This window comes from Rhipicephalus sanguineus, chromosome 6 (genome assembly GCF_013339695.2).
Source record: "Rhipicephalus sanguineus isolate Rsan-2018 chromosome 6, BIME_Rsan_1.4, whole genome shotgun sequence".
Lineage (NCBI taxonomy): Eukaryota > Metazoa > Arthropoda > Arachnida > Ixodida > Ixodidae > Rhipicephalus > Rhipicephalus sanguineus.
In genome coordinates, this window is record NC_051181.1 from 97,356,217 (window position 1) to 97,375,620 (window position 19,404).

At 45.2% G+C, this 19,404-nt stretch overlaps 1 pseudogene; it reads left to right on the top strand.

Moving 5' to 3' along the window:
- Window positions 1–552: 552 nt before the first annotated feature.
- LOC119396006 (glutamate receptor ionotropic, kainate 2-like) overlaps window positions 553–19,404 on the top strand; it is a 46,101-nt pseudogene continuing 27,249 nt past the window's right edge.

Below are 19,404 nucleotides of genomic sequence, written 5' to 3' on the forward strand. Positions count from 1 at the left end.
GTGCGCGTTTCACGAAAAGCCATGCGCAGTAGCAACCACCGGCGAGCTGCTCTCGCTAAGCCACATCAGTAACGGAGACACCTCGCGCAACCGAGTTCCGCCGCGCTTGCGTCGCTCGATCACATACAGCCATGGGACGCGCAAAGAAAATACGTACTCCCGATGAAGCAGCAGCGCATCGTGAACCGAGGCTTGTCGCTGCATGAGAACGGCAACGGCAGCGACGAACAGATGCAGAATACGCTGCCCGAGAAAGGAAAAACAAGAGCCGACGAGAAGATACCGCCGATCACCGTGAGTGGAATGCTGCGTGTATGCCAGCCACGAAAAGCGTTGCGCGGTCTAGTGCTAGCTTTCGCCATTTTTTCCGGCCTTCTCCCTTTCCCGGTGTAGGGTGGCAAACCGGAACGACATGGTTAACGTTCCTGCCTTTCGCTCTCTCTCTGTCTTAATAAAAAGGCCGTAACAAAGAGGTGTGCACATGTGGCACTTGCGTTACGTTATTTACTTCGCTTACTTTGTTACAGGCGTCGTGTACGACCAGGCCTGGTCATCGGAAGAGGCGAAGCTGCTTTCACAAGCGCTGGACCGGGCCAATATAAATGCAAGCGATGTCGGAGAAGACCTGCCCCAACATGGAGAAAGCGGTGGCACTCGGGCAGCGAATGCGCGGTCAAGGGCCCCACACTTGAGCCTAGTAGGCGTCAGACTGGAGCCGGAGGACATCTTCCGCTCTTCGAAGAAAGGTGAGAACTCTGAGAGAATTCAGCTCCGGTCCAGTTAACACTCTTTTATTTGATGTCCAAAGTGCGAAGTGCAATGGATCACGAAGGCTAAAATTGGAAATATATATTTATTGAGGTCTTATATGTTTTTTTAGCTAAATGGTGAGCACACAACATCAGCTAGGGCGAATCATTGAAATTGTATCTGCGAGGAAACCAATACTGTGGTCGGAATTTTGCGGGGAATTAGGTTGAGTGTTCGAGTAATGGGTTCACACTGAAATTTTTTTAGCAACTGCCTGGACCGTCATGTTTGTTTAATACAAACAGGGTTTTGTAGCCGCAGACAATAATCTAGAGTCGACAACACTCTACTGCGACCTAACAATAATGGCTCAAATTGAACGCAGAAATACGATAATACAATAAAAAGGGCGGCGTAGGCTATATTAACTTTACCGTAGGCCTGCGATGTTGTGGCACTCTCGAAGCACTATTTGCTGTGCAAATATCGCAAAGAAAAGAAGAGCCGAAAGACATTCCCTCAGAAAATGGTAAATATTATATCCCGCAGTAAACAACTGACCCATATAAGTTTACCAAGCCGACGGGAAAAGGTAATTACATTCTTTACTACGCGGCGCGCGACATTGCGCGATCGCGTTCATAGCAATGACCAACCTAGAAGCCATAGTTTGGTCGCCTTGAGAAGAAATGTTCCATAAATATGTTGCAACGCCTCACATCGCTGAATATAGAGCTCGGTCTTCATTTCGCCGTGGCAATCGAGGCATTTAGATTTAGAGTTATATGCGCTGTTATCTGTCTTTTCCGGTGTCTAGGAGAAGCAGCCCATTTCGTACTTGTCATTTTGTACACCGAAAATCTGCAGTGTCTAGAATGCGACTCCCTTCGTCTTCGTTGAACTGGACATTCCGCCCATGTCTTCATAAGGACGGAAGTACTACAGAGCCGTAGCGACCGTAAAGGCACAGGTTATACCTTGCTTTCCGGTTGTTCTAATGAAGCAAATAGTGGTTATGGTGCTCGCCTGCTGCCCGAAGGTCGCGGGTTCGATCCCTGTCGCGGCGGTCACATTTCGAAGGAAGCGAAACGCTAGAGGCCCGTGTACTGTGCGACGTCAGTGCACGTTCAAGAACATCAAATGGCCTCTCATTATCATATCACGGTTTTGGAACGTAAAACCCCCGACATTATTATTATTATTATTATTATTATTATTATTATTATTATTATTATTATTATTATTATTATTATTATTATTGTAATGACGCAAATGAAAGGTAAATTATTGTCTTAATATTCCTCTGCGACAGGACACGTTTGGATGTATTTCCCCACCCTGCCAAATCAACTGGATGCATAAATTTGATCCCTTAGCAAAACAAATACTGGACATAATTCGCTATATGCTGATGAGATATTGAATTAGAAAGAATCCACACCCTTGGAAATGAGTGGAAAAGTTTCTTGTTCTGCATATTTTAAGCACTGAAAGCAGGAAAGTTATTTCATCGCCCCGGTTACACTATGTGATATATTTTCCGACTTGCGCAGATCGACTTAGATTATGCATTTGTTGTTCACTACCAAGATTTATGGGCGCTTAGGGCAGAAGACGATTACAGTTTCGCACTAGCGGACTTGATGACGTGCCTGCCTTGTGGAAATTTACCACTGCTGCATACAGGTTCGAGAAAACTTCGATTAGAACCAGACTATCATAATAACCGATTCTAACGGCAGCCCCACATGCTTCTGGTTTCCACGCGATATAGGTCAAGTAGTTTTCGTGAAAAGCCCCTTCCTTGCTGTGACAGCGCGTTTGTTTTTCTTTGCAACCTACTCACAAACTAAAAACAATTCTCGAGGCGCCTTTCCCTAAATATAACAGGAAATACATTTCTTTATTGTGTGGGGTGGAAAAAGTCGGAAAGCTCCTTCGTGGCGATTGTTCTTCGTGACGAATTGTGCGAGGCCGGCTGTCGGTCGGTGTGGCCAAATATTCTTTCTCGACCGACCTCACTTCTGCGCAAAGTTGTGTTTGTCGTTCAAGGGCTGTTCCACGGGAGTCTGTAATTTAGGTTCTCCACTACGCCTCTCCATCAAGCGAGGTGAAAGATTCCCAGGTCAACGAGGAACCAGAAAAGAAGTCGGGTCATTCGCGTGGGCTGCACGAAAACGCTGCTTCGAATCATTCATTCAGTCTTTTTACGCCTTGCTATTTTTGGTCTCGCATTTTTATTTCTCTCACCGCGGCGAGCTCGCTAACGATGTAAGAGAAAAGCTGCACGGTGAAGTGGCGCCGAAAGTACGCTGAGAACACGCAATGCTTGAAAGCATCGACTTAGCGCTGCAAAGATTGAAATAAGGACAAAAAAAAACAGAATCTGCACTATATTACTTCCGTGGTTGCGGCGCGCAAATATTACGAAAAAAGAAGGTAAGCATTGGACCGGAATGTATAATGCTGTAAAAAAATAGTTTAACGTGTGAACCAGTGAGCGTATGTGTTCCAGGAGGAAAGGAGCGTGCGAAGAATGAAAAGAAAGTTCTTTCATTGCGAGCCGAGGGAGTGTATAGCGGGGTGCGAATGAGGATGATTTACGGTAGCGAAAAAGCACGAGAACTGGGAGCGCAAGGACAAGAAAAGCACACATATCATTGTTCGCGTAGAATACTTCTTTCTTCGTGCTGAAATTTTTACTTAAAAGTACGCATTAGATATCTAGTTCAAGCTTCACTATCTATCTATCTATCTATCTATCTATCTATCTATCTATCTATCTATCTATCTATCTATCTATCTATCTATCTATCTATCTATCTATCTATCTATCTATCTATCTATCTATCTATCTATCTATCTATCTATCTATCTATCTATCTATCTATCTATCTATCTATCTATCTATCTATCTATCTATCTATCTATCTATCTATCTATCTATCTATCTATCTATCTATCTATCTATCTATCTATCTATCTATCTATCTATCTATCTATCTATCTATATTAGTTATAGCATTTATGCCTCGAGAGAATGTGAGCCAAAAGCTACTTGTACTAGTGTAATTGAACCTATGCGGATCAATACGTTCTGAGAGTTAGTGCGTCTGCTGCCTCCGATACCATAACCCAAGGCGTGATGCCTAATTTGGTAATATCACATGCTTCGCGTACCTGGTGGACTCGCCATGTATTGCCAAAATCACTGCTCCTGTATATACCTGGGCTGGTTTCAAGATGTCCTTCAGCACCAGCGGCCACGGTGGTCTAGTGGTTATGGCGCTCGACTTCTGACCCGAAGGTCGCAGGATCGAATCCCGGCCGCGGCGGCTGCATTTTCGATGGAGGCGAAAATGTTTGAGGCCCGTGTACTTAGATTTAGGTGCATGTTAAAGAACCCCAGGTGGTCTAAATTTCCGGAGCCCTCCACTACGGCGTCTCTCATAATCATATTGTGGTTTTGGGACGTTAAACCCCAGATATTATTATTATTATTATTATTACCAGCGGCTTAGGGTCATCGTGGGTCTTGCGGTGCGATCTTTTTTCGTTATTTCTATAAGTACTTGCGATGTACATCCCCAGCTCTTCTACGCTGCCTTGATGTCGCACATAGGGTGTAGAACCCTTTTGAAGAGTGGGACGTAGAAACCAGAAAACTTCGGAAAAGAATTTTTCCACAATCCTCTTTAGTGACAGCTATTAGTCGTCGATTCAATAAAGCACTTGTAGCAGTCATTGTTTTTCGTACAATAGAGTCCAGGCTGACGTTATACAACGAGGCTCTAACAGTCTATAATGAGCCTGTGCTAAATGTCACGCTGGCAGTATGGTAGAAGTCGCGAGGAAACACTTTCGCTTACGACATACCCTCTTCTAAAGCAGAAAAAAATAATAACAAAAGCTGATGAACCATTTAAGAGAAGATTATATTTGCAAGTCAGTCAGTATTTCTAAACCAAGATGTAATCGATAGTTGGTCTTTTGAGGAGCATGAACTAAGCTTAATACCAACATGACACTGCGAAATTATTTCAGACATCCCTCATAAAGGCGAGTAGCGTAAAAAAGCTGACTTAAATTTCAACACCAAGCTGGTCACCATGCGCTCATTGTCTCGCGGCGCCGTTAAAATTGCGAAGACAGTTTCTCAAGTTTTCATACCCATTGTGTTTGAGCAGGATCACTGAAGAAGCGATTGCATAACCAATACGAATTGTAAGGACGTGGAAGAATGGCTGCTTATGTAAGCCGGTGGCACGTCATACATAATTCTACGATTGGGAAAAGTAGTCTGTTTATTATTTATTAAAAACAGATCACTTTAAATGCAGAACAGACCGGAAACCCTAAGATGCCGCAAGTTTGAAATATGTGTCGAATAACAGGCTTGGCACATTCAAATTCCGCGAGAAAAGCAACAACAACATCAATAAGAACAACGGCAATAACTCAATGTTTAATGGCTCTGGTGATCTAGAGATGTTGCTCAGCGCGCACGGGCACAGACGGCTCGGGGAACCGACCGAAACTTCGAGCGTTGAAGGCGGCTTCGTTAGAACTTGCGGACTAGCCTTACGACACATCTTTATAACGCAGCGTACAGTGAAACGTAATTATTTCGTAACGTGCAATTTGGTGGATGTGCTATATAATGCTGTGCCTCACTGGTCTCAGGGCAGAAGCCGTGCTATCGTAGCTACGAGTACTTCGTGTGCATTTGTTCGGGCCAGATGCCGAGCAGTTGTTTTCATAATTGCATTTCCCCCTATAACCTCCGGTGTTTTGTGCCACTGGTGTAATTGCGGGTACGCTCCTGCCAGAACCAATAACTTTGGTGTCCTTTAAAGGCGGTCTTCAGGCACGCTTAACACCACAGCGCTTATATGGGCAGAATATTGGTTTGATTCGTATAGCGCATGTAAGACGCATAAAACCAGCCAAGCATTTCTAAAAGCGTCTCAGGCTTTGTACGCGTCCAACGAGTCAGCTCTTCAAAGCGAGATTTAGTAAATACGCGAGTGTTCTCGTGCCGACACAGCGAGAATTGTTCTCGTCGCGCTGTCACGTAAGATGAATCACCATAAAGAAATAAATGCACCAAACTGAATAAATCCACGCTCCGAATCCAAGTACTAATTCACTCGTCTAAACACCCACGCCTACACAATGTCTGCACCACGTATATACGAACCATATGAACGCTTTGTGCCGACGGTAAACTACGAATGCAAGAGTAGTGCCCTTTCCATAAAGATTTCTTCGAAATAATTCTAGGATGTGCGTTAAAGGCCATGACTTTATGCAAGTTTAATGCCTAACTCGTGTTTCAGTGGCTGCGGGATTCACCTTCTCTTGGGGTCAATGACCCATTGACGAACGCTAGAAAGAAGGTGAGACCTCGCACCGGTGACACCCGATAAGAACGTTCCAGGGAAGCCGCAACCAAGCAGTTTTCTACAAAAACACACAAAAAAAGGAAAACCGGGCAGAATTTGCTTTGACTGTTGTATCAGAGATGCATAAGCGTAGAGATTTACTGCAGGAAAGTATATGGTACACGGGAAGTTTGTTTTCGGGTGCCATCGCATTTCTGTCGCAGTTTACCACGCATTCATAAGGTTCTTGCTACACAGCAAATGAAGGGTCTGCGTGGAGTTAGCTCCATTTTTCTTCCATAATATGTCTTTATTGCACACCGACAACCGTCGACTTCTTACAGCATATGCAACCGACAGCTTCTCACTCTGTTGTCGGCCCCATTTGTGTCAACCGCAGCAGTAGAGCAACTTTTTCAATAATATTTCTCAAGCCATGCACATTGTGTGCAGAACGTTATTCTTCGTAAAAGCCTATTGGGCATTTCGTTTGGCTTGAGCCATGTTCCTTACTTCAAAATTTATTAAAGGCCTCAAGCATTCGAATTGCTACAGATCACAGCGGCTCAGCCGAATGAGTTTTTAACTACCCGAGTCTTCCTTACGTGGCACCGGTGACCGATCTGATTGAATATTTGTTTATTTATTTATTAGACGCAAAGCATCTTATGGTGGAGTTCAATCCGGTGGTGGTGTGCGGCGTGACCACCCTTACTGTGCTTGCGGACACCCTCTACACACACCTCCTCTCCACTTTCTATCTGCCCCTCTCCACTCCCCCTCTCCCCTCTACTCTCCCTCCCCCACTCCACTCTCACTCGCCCTCGCCCCTCTCCACTCCCCCTTGAAACGCGGGCTCGACATGCCGAAACGCTGTTTCGCATCCCCTCATGGTCCCCTTTAGCGGGAGATGGTGTAATTATTACCTATTTACTGATATATTTATTTATTTATTTATTTATTTATTTATTTAGTTAGTTAGTTATTTATATGTCCAGTATACGTCACTGAACATTCGGTGGACTGCGAGTGTCGTTTGGATGTGTTACAACGTCCTCCGTGTTGACGTCAGCTGCGCGATAGTGTTTATCTCGAGGTTGCATTTCTCGGAGACCATCAATTGCCCTAGCTGAGTTGTGTGCCACAAATCTATGAACTGGCGACTTGTAAAGCTGCGACATCGTGTAAGGCTTGTAAAAGTACCCGGAGAGCGGAGTAACTTCAGTGCGTCGATGCAGTGAGCGTCGTGCTTTCTCTGTCCGATCAACGCGTCTGCGGCTATAACTTCACCCCTGAAGACACAACCACATTGCCCGAGTTTACGCTTATCGATGATCGTTCGCAACTAGTTTTATTGAGATAGAAATTATATGGACACTTTCGACGGGTTTTCTCCGTCGCCGTCATGTCCCGTATATCTATGTGTATGTACACATATATAAAAGCCACAAATAAAATAATGCAGAAGAAAAAATTTCCGAAGCGCTAGACCGGGGATTCGAACCTGCGACCGTTCCCTCGCCAGCGCACCGCTTTAGACAACTCGGCAACGCTTTTTTCTTTATTGCCTGCTGCAGATAGTACACAAAGATCAGGCTTCTAGATCCTTATGGCATAAGATTCGTATCCGCTGAAAGCCCATATGACGTTACAATGACTCTGGGTCTCCATGGAATATGGAAAACGCGAATGAAAGTATGCCATGCAGATCTTCATGCAAAATCTTCGAGATAAAATTTTATTGACAGTGTTGTGCAAATTAATTAGGGATAAGTTTAGAGCCCAGTCTCAGCCACCAGACTGGGTCACTACACTCGACGAGCCTAAGGATATGAAAACGTACCAGACTTGACAGTGTGAATGTATATGTGTGTATCTGATTTTTGTGGCAACTCGGCCACGCGCCTTATGCGGTCCGGTATAATAAAGGCGAGCTATTTGTAAACACCATTTACCACTGGCGGTACGCAGGGCTCGGAGGCCCTTCAGCGTGTTCAGTTACCCGCGAGATGGCGCGAAGGGCGCGCTCTAAATAGGGTGCCTTATTGCGCGCTTTCACCACACGCATCGAGGCACGCTACCTATAAAGGCCATCGCTCCACTAGTATGGGTACAGTCCGCTTGCACAAATGGCGCCACCAGTGGTGCGGCGTTCAGTGCCCCCGCGGCCATTTCCGCGTCCCTGGGGTGATAGTATTCCCTCCCAGACCGCATGCGCGGCTGCTTGTTTTTGCGACGCTGAAGCATAGAACGACCACCATAGAAGAAACGTTTGGCAAAACTGCGGAAGAACAGGAAAGCTGGCACGACCGCTGCCACCGGCCGCGGTGACGAAAGCTTTTATCACCCCGTGGACGCGCGCGCCGCCGCTAGAGGCACTCCCGTCAGCGGAGAGTTAGAAGCGCAGTGTGCCCATACCTGCATTGGGTAGGCTGCTCTTGTGTTCAGAGGAGCAGCAGCGTTTGAGAGTTGGATCAAACGCAGGCGGCGTTTTATGAAACGCACGGGACGTCAAATGTGGCTAAATTAAAATTATGCGAGACTCAGGCCATGCTGCGTCGTTGCCCGCGCTGCGTTTGCGTCATCTCGCTGGCGACCCACGATAGTTTTCGATTTTTGGGTCTTGGGACTGTGCGAGCGCAAGAGCCCAAGAGTGGCTTGGGCTCTGCGCATGCACCGTGGCGGCTCGGAAATTTCTTGGGTTCCCTAGCTATTGGAGTCCCCAATTCTAAAACTCTGTAGTGCTTCACCTGAGTTAGGATATGCGCCTACGGCTTGTACTTTGCCACACAGGGCGTGGTCGCCCGTGCTCGTGCGCTTATCCCGGGGGGGGGGGGGGGGGAGAGGGTGTACGCCTTGAGCTTATACCGCCAAGCTTGCGTTGCAGCACGAAGGTCACTTCAATCGTAGTTCCTGGTTTCAAAAGCGAGAGCGCTGCAGACTTTTTCATTTATTAGTGCGTAAAAGTGACACAACCATGTGGCGTAGAGTAAAGCCCCTATTGTAGTGCACGGAACGTCGTACGTAAGAAGATAGAGTATGACGCTATGACAAAATAAAAGTCTGTGACACAAAAACTATTCTTCAGTGACCTCAAATGCAAAAAATGCGCGACGTATTCTCCGGGTTACGTAACATAATTACAATCAAATGCTAGTCAGCATGCGGCTTGGTGTAGTAGATTCCTTGGTGAGATGGTACGTATTCTTTTACTGCGCATATTTTTCAGACTCCTGTGGATTGTGAGAACGATGAGAAGCGTAGCATACATCTTACACCTCTCTCCATTCTCACAACCAAACTTTTAAGTGCGGAGCACTTTCGGGATCCAGGCTCTCATCTCATGTCCTCGCTTGACGGCACGCTCAATGTACCAAAATAGGAACCATCTGGCACTCACCAAAGAAATACGATAGACAGTAAAAAAACTTTCTTTCTTGGTGTGTGGTTTGAAGTCATGTCCCACCGATCCGAAAGCGGGTGCTTTCAACACTATTCCACGCGCCCACCCTTGCCCAGCGAGGATTGAAATGAAGCATAGGAACGCGTTCTACCAACGATGCAAAAATCAATGGGAAAGAGGGCGCTACAGGTCAAGTCAATAGCCAAATAGGTCAAGAGAGTGCGCCGCAGCATCAAAAATTAGTTTCCTCAGTGATGTTTTGTGCAGGGAATTTTCAGCCGTCATTTTGGACGAAAAGGAAAAAGGAAATTTTTGCGATATTGCAGGGAATTTCAGGAATGGTGAAATTCACCTGGGAGGACGAATACATAGCAGTCATAGTGCGCATTCGGCTTCAGCAATCGTTTTTGGCGCATGCAGCATACAAGCATAGCCCTTGAAATTTGTTTCTGACATTTATGTGGAGCGATTCCTAGTTCGTGCCTGGTGTTAGACTCGAAGCCCACGTATGTACTACATTGTACTTACAGCACATGAGTTGCGAAAGTCATGCTTTCGTTGTGCAGGAGCGCAGGCACTAATCGTGATTTTTAAGTCATAAACACTTCACACACAAGCATTTATAATACGTGTATTTGCGAGGGTTCGTGCATTACTACTATTGTGTAGGGAAATATGCTGGGACGACGTATGCAGGGAAAATGTCTTAAAAAGGGAATTTTCATGTCTCGGAACGAGAATTCTTCGGCGTAGCACGGAACGCCGCTCGGTTTACTTTCCTACCATGGACGCCGCTCAGGCTGCACGCTTGGAACGCCAGCGCACGATTGCCCATGTATTTCGGCGTCGACGGAGGGCTCATTCGTCGGTCCGAGCCAGCGAAGCGATAGCGACACGATAGCGCCAGGCGGTAGACTAACATCTACGGATGAGGGAAGCGGAGGCGAAACGCCAGCAAATGGTATTCGTAGGTAACTCTCAGGTTCGGAAGGCTCAGACGCTAGCCCGAGCGCCGACAAAAACAGGCCAACCCGCAGCTTCGACTCACACAAACGCAAGCCAAGCGTCAACAGAGGCAGGCGAATCTTCTACTCTGCTCCACAGTTTGTAGTTTTCACGGTGCGGAACTAGCGCGATGTTTACAGACTCCTGTTGATTTCGAGAATTACGAGATGTGTAGATGTACGCTAAATATGTGCCTGAAACTGATACGGGTACATGCAGCACATACTAAATGCGTGCTGCTCGATGAGCTTTCCTCTTCTCAGGCTGTAGCATACGGCGGGCCGGGCGAAAATCCTCGGAATTGACTTTTCGTTGTGTCCGAGATTACGTCATTCCATACTATGTGTAACTCATCTTGAATACTTCTATGTTTTAACTGTCGCACAGTGCTGAGGTCAGAGTGCACACGGAACAAAGACAGGGCAAGCCTACGTTCCCAAAAAGAGCTGAACTAATTTGCAAATTCGACCTCGTGTCACATATTGTTCTAAATTATTATCAAACTAGCCCAACATCGTACTCTGTTAGTGTGTACCTCAATTTTGTTACCTCATGTAGGACTGCCACATTTGGGCGTTTTTTCTAGTATAAGATCCGCTCATAATATCACCTGGGTTACGTAAGCGTTCGTTTCTTCGGAACAGTGTGCGACCTTCTGGAGCAGGGCGTCTTGGCAGTGCTGGGCTCACAACAGCCGGAGACTTCGCTGCTAGTGCGACATGCGTGCGCCAGGCATCAAGTGCCGCACGTGTACTTGCACAGGGGGGAAGGTGAAGAGCGTGCATTGCCTATGGATACGCTGTCTTTGACCGTGACACCGTCGGCTGAGGAGCTTGGTCGGGCACTGTGTGACCTCGTCAAGGCGCAAGGCTGGAAACACTTCACTGTCATCTATGAGAAACCGGATGGTAAGCATAACGTAAATGGTATACGGGATTTATTTTCAAACATGATCGTGTTCTTCCAGCAATGAATTTCTGAGATTACAATGAAATACTTAGATATTCTTTGTCCTACAGTATTATGCCTGTTAAGAAATGGCATGTTAGCCTGCATATTCAGGTGAGTCTTCCTTGACGACCTCAAATGAGCATCAGCCACAGCGGCTGCATTTTCGACGGAGACGAAAATATTTAAGGCCCGTGTACTTTGATTTAGGTGGACGTTAAAAAACCCCAGGTGGTCGAAATTCTCGGAGCTCTCCACTACGGCGTCTCTCATAATCATGTCGTGGTGTTGGGACGTTAAACCCCAGATATTATTATTATTATTATCAACTGAGCAGAAGTAGAATAGCCGACACATCAACTGGAAAAGTCTTACGCACAACTGGCACGAAATATGAAAATTATTTACGAAGTTACTATTTCGCTTTAAAACGTTTTGTACAAGCGTATAGCTATGTCCACATATGCTCGAAACATTTTTCTTGAGTGTGTTATTGCTCCGTATTTGCTGTTTGCAGGTCCCATTTGTAATGCATAAAGGACATTTACATTTATTGCTATGATGGCGAGATGATTTACAACAAAGAGAAATTTCCGTTCACATGATGTATTTTCCTGTCATGCTGTTTTTAATGTCTTGCAAGGTGCCGTTTCTCAGCCTTAAATTCCGTTCGTCTTGTCCATGTCACCTACAAGTGCATGCAAACGTATGTGCTATGAACTTTAGAAAAATAACGCAAGTGAATAGCGTATGAGCATTGACATCTCCCCGCTTCGACTGTTCAGTAATTTTCTACTGACAATGTGGACGAGGAACCTCAATAGCTTAAAATATTTGCATATATTGCCCGCACGCGTAAAGAATCTCTCGATTGTGTTCCACGAAACGGCAGTGTACAATCGTGGATCTTAGGTTTAAGCGTTCATATTCAATGTCAAATTAAATATTGAGAATCACGACTGCACGTAATGTGCAGCAAGGAACCACCCTCCTTCACTTGCAGCACTGGTGCGACTTCGCGGGCTACTGCAGCTGCTCAGGCCAGGCGGCCAGCCTCCGGTAGTTTCACTGCGGCCCCTCGACGAAAAGGCGGACCCTAGGCCTGTTCTGCGAGAGGTGGCCAAGGCCGGCGAGAATAACATCGTTCTCGACCTCACCACCCACAGACTTGCGGATGTGCTCAGGCATGTGCGTATTGCACTAATATTCTGATAGATCAGCGCTACTCGCGTTTCTTTATTGCGTAGAATAAACCGGTACACAGCAAGCCGCATCACTGGGAAGGCATACACTAGCGTAGATTTCTCGCTGACAGTCAACCAGTTTTTCCCCGCAGTTAAGCGTACATTTTCGCATCATTATATGAATGAGAACACCCATGATGACCATTGCAAGAAAACACAAAAATTCTTTTTTTATTGCTCGCATATGTCCATGCGCTATAAAATATTTTATGTTCGTAGCAGCTTTCCTGCCATAGATACAATCGAATGACTTCTGAGAAGTTTCAAAATGATGGCGGTGTCGTTATTACCTCCCGTTCAAATCGGGTAAATCTCACACTTTAAAAACTTTAGGCAAATAAGTATTTATATTTTCCTCTCTGCGGCAGATTGGTGTATGTAGAAACATTACTAGAAAAATCAAACAGCCTCGTCTGGGATTTTAACTCTGTACAGATGTGTATTCAGTGATAGAAAAAAGAGTGACTGCCCCTTAGCACAAGCACCACTGGATTCAATACTTTACTACGCTGACTTTTTTCCACCTCCATCATTTATGCCTGAAAGACGAAAAAGTGCAATGGACAATGCAATGGGATTCTGGTGCGATAATGTGATCGCGATTCTTCCCACTTCAATGCCTGTATTGTCTATTAAATACCTCCAAGCTAAAGCTTACAAGATATAACGCCATATTCCAGACCTAGATGAAATACTGCCACCTCATATGAGGTACCACTTTTACACTCTGAGAAAACAAGAATACCGGCTGCTCCTTTAAGCCATTCCTTACTTGTCATATATATCAACCTCTTCAAAGATGTACTTTAACACTTTTTAACACGAAAGTGTTGTATGCCGGGGTCCACTAAGACTTGCTGGCATCATTTTCGTAACGGATGTGACGTCGTTAAAGACTAACGTACAAATGAAGAAAAAAAATTCGCTGATCTGTCTGACCTTGGCGTCGAACCCACGACCTCTGGGTCGGCTACAATAGGTGAAGGGCGCTTAACCCACTACGCCGCAGGCTCCCGGCCGTGCATGAGCCCCCATAAACGCGCCTTATATCTTTCACACCTTCTCTCTTGCACAGCAACCTTGGTTAGCGTGGGGCGGCGACGCCGTCTTTGAGAGATGTAGAGAAGTACAGTGTCATGACACTAACGCGCAACCGACAAGACACGCTTCGGTAGCGCTTACGCAGCGGAGGCTGACTTCAAGATTTCAACTACATTTAGTTTCAATACAGTCCGAGTGAGTGCTTTCTTGCAGTAAACGACACGCCAGCTGGCTGCGGGACGCCTTCGCGCGTTCCCGGCTGAAGCTACGAGCTCTGCATCTCGCGCTCGTGAAGTGCTCTGTGGTATTGCATGCATGAGCAGAGGTGTAGGTTACCCAATCGCTGGAGAGCTGTTTTTTGCTTTTTACTTTATTGTTCTTCTGTGTTCAAGTCTTCACTGCGCGTAAACGTGGATCAATAAGGGCTCTGTATGATTTTTTTTCTCTTAATACACCTATTTTGCGATCATAAATATTATGCAGCTAATAAATGCTACGCCGATAATAAAAGCACGTCATATATGTTAAGCCGTTGCAGTCACGTATGTATCAGAAATCTTGATAGTTCTTACAAATGTGAGGAACGGCAGTTAGTGCATATTGCTACACATTTTTTTTTTTTCAAATGTAACTTAGAAAGTAAGGCACAAGACGACGTCTCGCGAGTGCTCCCTCTCACAAGTTTTTTTTTTTTTTTCGAATTGCAATTTTCAGGCCCAAAAGGTTGGAATAATCAATGAGTACCACAACTTCATCGCCACTACATTGGTAAGCGTGATTCCTTCTACTTACTGAACGACGCTGCTTGACGAATCTGTGAAAAGTAATATGTGTCTATAAAATGTACGATGTCACAACTAGCACACTGTCAGAGCAATGAAAAAGGTGTGAAACTTCTGACTTAGGACATCGTGATCATTTTTAACGTTCGGTGTGCCAGTATTTCAATGACAGGCAAATGGTAAATACAAATAATACATCACATAACGCAGCTTTTTCGCGTAGCACAGCAGCCCAAATACTGAAGAGTGCTAAAAGCAGCTATTCTATTTCTAACTGCTGCAAAATACAAGGAAAATATCTGCCATAACTTAGAAATAAGGCTGTGCTGCATGATATGCCTGAATATTTTTGTTTATTTCTTCAACACCCCTGCTCACCGCAGGAATACTTACTTCATAAATTACGTTCATATGAAAGCGTGCCATGCAGAATAATTGGGAAAGAGGATCGTACAGATGAGGTGTAGAAAACCATGAGCAGAGATCAGAATTTTGTTAAAATATGTATTTACGATGTGATGACTCAGTTTATCGTGACGACTGAGTTGTAATAACGCTATTACATGGTTTATGCAATATGCGACAAGTGATTTTGCTTACAGCCAGGCATGCCAGTTGCGGCTGATAAGTTTACTATCAACTCATATTTCGTCCACCCCTGTCATAGCCCGAACGGGCTACAGTATGCATAAGTAAAATAAGAATATATTACAAATATGGACTGAAATGCGTAGTGTGTAGGTTCGCGGTGATTGGTTCAAATTTTATCGATGTATATGAAAAGCACTGATACAGAAGGGTCCCGTAAACATGTCCTTTTGGCAGTGGTGATATTGCGCTCTGCCAGTTGGAACAATGGGCGCATAGTCGAAGTTTCTTATGTGGCTTCAGTAGTACTGGGTGCTCCGACTGACGTTTCGACAAGTGGACTTGTCTTCTTCAAGGCTGGAACTGATTTGCTTCAAGGCTGGAACTGAAATCATTTCCAGCCTTGAAGAAGCAAAGTCCACTTGCCGAAACGTCGGCTCGAGCGCCCACCACCTGTTTACGGATTTTTCATCGCAAGCTTGTGTCTTCCACTTCCTGCCATTTTTCTGGATTCAGTAGTACTGACACAGACGAAAGGAAAAGAAGACGCCACACTGCGCTGATTAACAACTCAGGTTTACTGGAGGAGCCACACATATATAACGCGCATCAGCGTCATCAACGTGACCCAGCCCTAGGCATGCATGACAGATTTATTTAAAAAAAAAGAATATAAAATGCGCAGCTTACGATGGTTAAAAGATGACAACGGAAAAGATGATGCTCAAGGGAAGCGTGAATATTCAGATAACCAAGGAAGAACGTTAGAAATCAAAATTTAAAAAATGCCAGGTATGCGCGGAAAGCGCACCACAGTCACAGGGAAAGCTGAAAGAGCGGCATTTCTAGAGCCCCTTATAAACTCCCTTGTGGCTACTAATACAACTACACTAGCAACGTACCCCCTGCGCTACATATCATAATTTTTGGGAAGTTGGGAAGCACCCACCACGACATTATTCGTCATTCTGCGGAGAAGCGAGGTATCATCTGTAAGGAAGGTATCACCTGTAAGGAAGAACGTTAGAAATGAAAACGAAAAAAAAAAATCACAGCACGAGGCAATACGTGAGGTATATGCATGATATTGTGCTGTCTACCGAATATTAACGTCATAAAAAAACATGCTCAGTTCATACACTGTGGTTACTGAAATTTTTATGGACTACTTACTACACCTACGTGAAGTGCCGCCATTTTCAAGTAATCTATTGGTAACATTCACGGAGCTATCCCATGCGCTGAATAAGGAACGCTCTGTGTGCATATTACAACCAATGGCGACACCATATGAGGCACGTTAGATCCGATCCACACTGATTCTTATAGGCTTGGAGCACGGTGACCCTGGGCGTTCCAATATCCTACCTACCCAGCGCGAAAAGCTGGGCCGAACCAACCGGCCCAACGTTTTACGCTTCACAAATATCCTAGAACACATTTTATTTATTCAATTACACTTCAAAGCGGATTGACCACGGAATACTCTTTATGTAAAATTTCGCCATATTTTGTTATACCCCTGGGGTCAACGAATGTAACAAAAGAAATAGGTTCGTGACGCAAATTAATAAGTGAGGGAAGAGAAGTATCCGGCGGAGCCATGTATAGGCACCAACCTCTGCTTAAACACATTTAGTAAAAAAAAAATCCTAAAAGGACCGATCAACCATATGTTTTCGTGCAGCGCCTGCGGGTGTCACCATTGTCTCAACATGTTGAAGCATTTAGAGCGCGCTGTGCGTTCTTTTCTAGATCCGTGAAAGAGACGGCCAAAATAGTAGTATTCTAGGTTGCAAGTGGTAGTTTCCACTCTCAAACGTGCAGGGAGATTAACACTTCTGCAGCGCGCAGGTTTTTCCTTCCTGGTATGAAAGTGCCCTCTAAATATGTAATCCATTACCGGATGTCCGTTTCGAAAGTGAATAATTTCGCTCCGCGTCGCAGCAGAGCGTAAGATAGCGCCACGCTCAAGCTCTGAAGTTTGACGAAACGCCCAAAGGTGGTCCGTTTTACCCTATCACAGCGAAAAGTAGTTTTCGCGGTGCTGAGTATTTGTTTTACGGGATGATAACCAAGACAGCCGTATCGAAACCTCGGAGCACGTAAGGGAAAAGCAGAAATTACAGCAAAAGGCGGCTAAATACATGTATATAATGCATTGAAGCCTGCACACCCGTTGAATAAGCTAAAAATTATTTACGCCTCGCTCAAAGCAACGGTATCGCTGCCCGTGCTTTAGAAACTTGCGCACCCGCAGGGGGGCGTGGGCGATAGCAAGAATTTAAAGTAAAATGTTGCTACTGGTGACGTGTGGCTGCAAACCAGGGCGTAGTCAGGGTTAAATTGGGAGGCGCCCGACAGGGTTGCACTGGGGGCCACTTTGCGCGAAATTGGCTACTTTACGACTCTGTCTGGCGACGAAAATTTCAGGTTGGATCCATGGCTACCTTCTGGCTACTTTTGATCTTCTGTTCTGGCGCACTAAGTAGCCATTTTTGTTTTTATTTGCACAGACAATACACTGTTTCCGACCTTTTCTCTCGTGTCAGCCGATGCGCGCGCGTCTTCCGCCCAACAGCAGGCTGGTTTGCATCGAGGAAACCCAACGTAACGCGTTGCGAGCCTGTGGCGAAATTCAGTGCACAATGGCAAACGCGTGGCCAAGACGCTGCGCATGTTGCCCGCCATCTATGCTGATGCCACGCACAAGTTTGCCAATTCTTATGCGCACCACGTGTCCTTGTGTGACCTTGGCAAAAACAGAGATTCGCCACAAAATGAAGCCGGGCTGTTCATCCTTAACTCCATTTCACTATCTGAAGCTGGACTGGTATTATGCAAACGATACTAATCAAATTCGATCTACGGTTCCAAAAAAAAAAAATCTGCTTGAACGCATAATGTTCCTACTGACTTGCTGGATGGAATGTTCCAAAATTATTCTTTATCTTGGACAATGGACACACGGACAGCAAAATTTAAATCTAATTAAAATAATAAAAGCAACGACAGAAAAAATTACAATAAGAAGTTCCGTTGGACCGCGCCAGCTCGTGGTACTCGTAGGGGAGTCGATGTGGTACCGCTCGCGGTCTCGCCAGCTTCGGTAGACGACGAGGATGCCCGGTGTTGATGCCGACTCGATTCGTTGCGCGGGACGCTCCACGCTCGGCGCCTACGCGAGACTGGCGACACAGATGACCGCGCACATCGTTGGTTCAACGTCAACTGCCTAAGGCGAAAATTCTTCTCCAGATTAGGCACCTCCACCCCAGTCGCTCTCCCCCAGCACGTGCTTTTTGCTGCAGAAAGCACCAAGAGCGCCCTTCTCCGAGAGCCAGCAGTGGGAAGTTTCTCTTCCGACGCCACGGCGCCCTCCCTCGACGAAGGGCCGTGCGCCAGGCTTCCAGACGTTTGTGACACCTTCCCATACACAGAAATCTTCAACATTGCCTTTCAGCCTTTGTTACGTATTTATTTATTTATTTAGAAGTAATGTTAACCCTGTCTTGAGGGTTATTACAGGGAGGTACGACACTCTGCATCAATGAAGTAGGCACATAACTATAAAAATTACAGCAATAACCTAGACATATACACTTACAAAAAGATATAAAAGCCCTCTTACAACCAAACGACAAGACACATGTGAATGCCTGTTTAAAAAAATAAAGCTCAGGTTAATAGTCACGGTAAATAGATATATCTCAACTAGGTGCATAGATTTATGAACATCATTAGAATTTACTACATCACTCGTTAATCCATTCCATGCCTAAATTACTTCAGGGAAGAAAGAATACCGCGACATCTTTATTAACGCAAATTAAGACTGCGGCACCCGTATGTGATTTGCCACCTCGCATCATTTCCCAGGTAGCTTTCGGCAGTCGTCTCTGGTAATTTTAAAATCGCCTTCCATTAACTGAACAGTGAACTTTTATCTACTTTTAAGTCAACGATTTTTCAATTTCTCCAAACTGCAAAACTGTAACATTTCGGTGACTGAGTCATTCGTCTCATATTTCGAACAAACAAAGCGAGCCGTTGTACTTTTTCTAGTTTATTTACCGATGCTTTCTGGTGAGGACTCCACACAATACTGGCATATTCAAGTGTCGCTCGTATAAATGTTTTAAAATCAAGAAGTTTTACTTGCGTAGTTGCGCCCGGTGGTTTTTCTTCTTATTAAGTACAACTGTGATACGCTATAGCACGCATTATCGATATGTGTATGCCACTTTAGGTTATGCATA